Genomic DNA, 6,353 nt, shown 5'->3' with positions numbered 1-6,353 from the left:
ATGGTAAAACTAATAATACAAAATTATTACATTATGTTATATTATAAACTTTTTCTTTTGTAATTTCCTTGGGCTACCGCCGGTAGTCCCGGTAGCCCGCAAAATACGCCCCTGGTTCGTGGCCACCTGTAAGACCTCTGATATTGTGAGTTCGTAACGTTGGTTAAATATTATTGACAGTTCGAAGCAATTGTTCATTCATACAATATACAGCATTTCTATTAAATTAGAGACAGATGAAGATTTTCGTAACAGTTACTTGAATTTGAATTAGATTTAATAACAACTACGAGTATGAACATACTGTAATACATTATGCCAGTCTTTCTCAAACTTTTTTCCATTTCGGATCACTCTTAACGTAGTGTACAAACTTGGAATTCTTGTAGTCCATTTTTATTACTATTATTATTATTATTACTATTATTATTATTATTATTATTATTATTATTATTATTATTCATTTAATGAGGTGGGTGTAACTGTAGAATTGAAACTATGTTAATAATGCACATACACTCTCAAAAACTTGCATTTTCAATTCGGTTTAAAGTGCACATTCGCTATAATCAGTAGGCCTACTATGAACTTGTATAAGATTTTTAAAAGAGTAAAAAAATAATAACTTAATAAAAAATAATCTTTAGTATACAAATGTTAATATGTTTTAATAGTAATTAACAATAATTCACACACGTAATTATATAAAATCTAGTACTTAATTATTGTTCTGTTGAGTGGGATGAATATTGTGACAGCGACGTGAGATTCGAACTCACGACCAGCGTCCCGCGAGAGAGCATATCGCGCGGGCTTCACGGGGAAAGGGGAAAGGGGCCTACACGCGAGGGGAGGCTGCGCGCGCAGCTGCTACTTAACGCAGTGAATGTGGAACGACCTTCCCGACTATTCCAGAAATCCGTCGAAGTGGAAGACTCGCGAATTTTCGAGGCTACGTCGCTGTGGTTATAAATTACGGTCGCGAAGGAACGACAGCAGTTTTAGAGTTTTCAGTTATTCAGTCAGTGAGTAAGCCAGAGCAAGCAAGCCAGTCAAGCCAACCGGAGTTCGACTCGAGTGTGCGTCCGCATCTGAGTCAGCATCCGAAGGCCTGGGTTCGAGTGCAGTGGATCGCAGTTGGAGGGACCTGAGTTCGAGTGCAGTGGACCGCGGTTGGAGGGACCCGAGTTCGAGTACAGTGAACTGTCTCTGAAGGTCTGTGGTTCGAGATACTGTGGACTCGAGTGACTGAGATAGAAGAACTGTGAACTGAGAACTGATAGTTCTGATTTGTAAATAGTGCTTTGTAAATATTAGTTAAGATTAACAGTTCATTGTTGTTCGTACTAGTCCAAGTAAATTGTCATTGTCGTCGGTGGAGTGCTATAACGAATACTGTGTTGAGTGAAAATCCAATTGTTGACGAGAGCGTTTAAGGCGAATTGTAGAAAGGAATTATTGTTGTGGCGAATAAATTACATTGTTGTAACTAATAAAATTCACACTGGTGTCAGAAGTGGGATATTATCGACAATGGAGAACCTACAGCAGATCCTGCAAGCCATCGCAGAAATGAACAAGCACATCAGTGAGGTTAAGAACGACATAAGTGATGTTAAAACGGAGATGAAAAGTGACATAAGTGAAGTGAAAGGCGACATAAGCGGAGTGAAAGGCGACATAAGCGGAGTGAAAGGCGACATAAGCGGAGTGAAAGATGACGTCACTTCGCAAATTGAAAGCGTTTCAGCCCACGTAGATGGAATTGTCGCCATCGTGAAAGACGAACTCAAAGCCGATCTTGACAACCTAAACAAGAATTTTACAACTATAAACGAGACAGTAACCGAACTGAGACAGGAGGTAGACCATTTCGATGGCAAAATCCGTGATCTCGAGCGTCGTCAAGAGCAGACGACCGAGTTGCTGGACAAGACGAGTGAGATGATGGATAAACACGCTGAGGAAAACAAGCACATTCTCGCGTTGGTGGATCGCCAGGCTAGAGAACATAAACAGATAGTTGCCGAGGAGGTTCGACGTGCCATGCAAGAAGCAGCCACAGAGTTGAGGACTCCATATAGTGCCCCTGTGGAACCATCGGCTTCAGCCAGACATCACAACGTCAAGACGCCGAAGTTCGACGGTACGACGTCTTGGGCAATATTCCGTCGCCAGTTCGAGGCCATCGCAGAGCACAATGGGTGGACGCCAGCAGAGAAAACTACTCAGCTGCTGGCCGCGCTTCAGGGACAGGCATCGGAGATTCTTCACAGCGTTCCAGAAGACGGGACAGCTGCTGAGATAATGGCGGCCTTGGAGGGACGTTATGGTGACCATCAACTTGCGGCAGCATTCAGGACCCAACTGAAAACGAGGGTCCAACAGTCAGGAGAGTCCCTGCAAGAATTCGGGATGGCGGTGGAACAACTTGCCCATAAGGCCCTCAGGGGCCTACCTAATGACTTCATCGCTGGAGAGGCGGCCTACACCTTCGGCAGCGGAGTTCGAGACCCCGAAATCAGACAACAGCTACTCCTGGCAGAGCATCGTACCATCAACGCAGCTCTGGCGGCGGCCCTCAGGATGGAGGCGGCCAAGTCGGCGGCGGGAGTCTCAGCACCGCACTGGATCAGGAGCGTCACGGCGACGGATGCTGGGGGGCGCCAACCGAAGCCACCCGAGCGGCAGTCAACGGAGCGGCGGAGACGACGGGCGCCCACCTGCTGGTCCTGTGGCAAACCGGGACACTTGAGAAGGGACTGTGACCAATCCGGCCACAAGCAGGAGAGAGAGGTGGCCGACGCCGAGGAGCGCCAGCAGTCAACGGAGCGGCGGAGACGACGGGCGCCCACCTGCTGGTCCTGCGGCAGACCGGGACATCTGAGAAGGGACTGTGACCGATCTGGCCACAAGCAGGAGAGAGAGGTGGCCGACGTCGAGGAGCGCCAACAGTCAACGGAGCGGCGGAGACGACGGGCGCCCACCTGCTGGTCCTGCGGGAGACCGGGACACCTAAGGAGGGACTGCGACCGCTCTGGCCACCGGCCGGAGAGAGAGGTGGCTGACACCGAGAGGAGTCAACAGTCGCCTGAGCAACGGGGACGACGGGTGCCCACCTGCTGGTCCTGCGGTGAACCTGGGCACCTGCGGAGGAGTTGCGACCGACCTGGCAACAGTCAGGAGAGAGAGAGGGGGCCGATGCTAGGAGGAGCACGTCGGCGCCATCATCACCGTCCCCTCGGCTTGTCCTGAAACCGGTCGACAGAAGATGCGACGATGGGCTGATTGCTGAAGGACGGATAAGAGGCCGTCCATGCAGAGTACTGGTGGACACCGGGGCGATGCTCACTATCGCCAGACCAGACGTCGTGCGTGGCCTACCTGGGAGGACGCCGCTGCGCCAATACGAGCTACGGACTACTTCAGGCGAGAGCTTGCCCATCCAGAGAGAGGTCTTCCTGGACCTGACCTTGGGGAAGAAGAAACTGGAGATGTGGGTGTTCGTAAAAAAAAATAACTTAATAAAAAATAATCTTTAGTATACAAATGTTAATATGTTTTAATAGTAATTAACAATAATTCACACACGTAATTATATAAAATCTAGTACTTAATTATTGTTCTGTTGAGTGGGATGAATATTGTGACAGCGACGTGAGATTCGAACTCACGACCAGCGTCCCGCGAGAGAGCATATCGCGCGGGCTTCACGGGGAAAGGGGAAAGGGGCCTACACGCGAGGGGAGGCTGCGCGCGCAGCTGCTACTTAACGCAGTGAATGTGGAACGACCTTCCCGACTATTCCAGAAATCCGTCGAAGTGGAAGACTCGCGAATTTTCGAGGCTACGTCGCTGTGGTTATAAATTACGATCGCGAAGGAACGACAGCAGTTTTAGAGTTTTCAGTTATTCAGTCAGTGAGTAAGCCAGAGCAAGCTAACCGGAGTTCGACTCGAGTGTGCGTCCGCATCTGAGTCAGCATCCGAAGGCCTGGGTTCGAGTGCAGTGGATCGCAGTTGGAGGGACCTGAGTTCGAGTGCAGTGGACCGCGGTTGGAGGGACCCGAGTTCGAGTACAGTGAACTGTCTCTGAAGGTCTGTGGTTCGAGATACTGTGGACTCGAGTGACTGAGATAGAAGAACTGTGAACTGATAGTTCTGATTTGTAAATAGTGCTTTGTAAATATTAGTTAAGATTAACAGTTCATTGCTGTTCGTACTAGTCCAAGTAAATTGTCATTGTCGTCGGTGGAGTGCTATAACGAATACTGTGTTGAGTGAAAATCCAATTGTTGACGAGAGCGTTTAAGGCGAATTGTAGAAAGGAATTATTGTTGTGGCGAATAAATTACATTGTTGTAACTAATAAAATTCACAATATGTTACTTTTTAAAGGCATAATTATCTGGTTTTAGGGCAGAAAGCTGTAGATTATTTCTATGATTTGTTTTCATGGATAAATACACAGAGAATCCAGATATGAAGTGATAAATATTATATTTATTTTTAGATATTCAATAGTAATAATTATGAAATATAATAATGATTAATATTTTGGGGTCGGGCGCAGAAATTTGTTATCATTATTTTACACTAAACCTTGTTTTTAAATTAAGACTAGTACACTGTCTGACATCATGTTTTTATTGATTCGTATTTTCGTGACTTCATATACCTACCTTTTTGCAGTAATCTCCAAATTTGAAATACTACTTAAATAGTCTACAATTACAGAATTCCAAACTTTCAGAAGAGCTGCATTATACGATTTATTTTGTTTATGTTTATTGATAAAAAAGGATGGTCATAAAGTAATCTAATGTATTAAAACCATAAAACTTCCTTGTCCTCAGTATTTTTTAAATTGCGTCGCACGATCGGTAGTGTTTTTAAATGTGCCTGTCCAGTCGAGGCTTAATTATCAGCCTACAATATACACATTTATTCTTAGAATCGCTATTGACGCTATGAAACGTAAATGTTTATATGCCCTACTTATTGTTGCAGTTTTCAAGCAAGAATCATAATAAAACTTAGAAAGCTTACCTCAGTGGGAAAGATTCATCCTGGTTATCCCATGGGACTCGAACCGAGCTCCTCAATACACATACTGTACATGAAACGCTATCTTTGCTTGTTTTAATTGAAATAAAGAATCATAATGGCGGTCCAATATGTCATTTGCTTTGTTGAAGATGGCATTGTTACGCATTGAGCAATGAATTCCATAGAGAATGAAAAAATGGAACTAGCATCAATAAGTAGAAGCTCTGCCTGCTGGAATGCATCTTATGGCACATCTTACGATGAGATCTAGCAGACAGTGGTAGAAGTTTTAGAAAAGAAAATTGATAGTAGACTACTTAGGTTGAGAACTTTCGACTTTATTTTAAATGTAGTCGACCAGCCACAAGGGAATTTAAATATTGTCGTTTTGTTTAGGTGAGATGTTTGGACTTTTTCCGTTGCTGGTTGTCACAATCAAAAAATTAAGACACAACGTTTCGAAGGGTGGTTCTCCCTTCGTCTTCAGGTGGAAAGAAGGAGAGAAGAGAAAAAAACCTATTGTTGGGATCGTTACGTACAGCTATTCTGTATGACTGATCATCGATTCCTGGCTTCGGTGGAGATTATAATTAAGAAAGACCCGAAGTCATTAGCAGTATGTTGGCACTAAAACCAAACGGAATAAAGAAATGGGCGTGAGGTGGCTAAAAAATTAATTAAAGACACACAAAAGGAGGGGGTGGAGAACTGAAAAAATGAACTAGTGTTATGATACCACGATAGAAAATAATATAAAGATAAAAAGGAAAAAACTAGTAACAAAGGATAATAGTCGAAAATACAATAAATCAAAACACACACATCATACCTAACAACAAAAAACAACAATTGAAACAAATTAAACCTCACGCACCTAAATTAAATGCATTACCAAAAATTCACAAAGAAAATATACCAATCAGGCCTCTTATTAACTACAAGAATGCACCAGCATACAAATTAGCGAAATATATAGACAACATTATAAGAAATAGTATACAATTTGAAAACCCAACAACAATAATCAACACCACAGACCTAGTTAACAAAATAAAACACAAACCCATTCCACACAACACAACATTAACATCATTTGACATCGAAAACCTATATACAAACATACCAGTAACAGAAACACTTGAAATACTTCGAAAAATGCTTATCAAAAATAACATACCACAGACTCACATTCACGAAATTATACACATTACAGAAATTATTACTAAACAAAATTATTTCACATATAACAATAAATATTACACACAAACTGAAGGATTACCAATGGGTTCACCTATATCAAGTATA

Source organism: Periplaneta americana, unplaced genomic scaffold, assembly GCF_040183065.1.
Source record: "Periplaneta americana isolate PAMFEO1 unplaced genomic scaffold, P.americana_PAMFEO1_priV1 scaffold_21, whole genome shotgun sequence".
Taxonomy (NCBI): Eukaryota; Metazoa; Arthropoda; class Insecta; order Blattodea; family Blattidae; genus Periplaneta; species Periplaneta americana.
The sequence above is the reverse complement of the archived record's forward strand: the minus strand, read 5'-3'. Positions refer to the sequence as shown.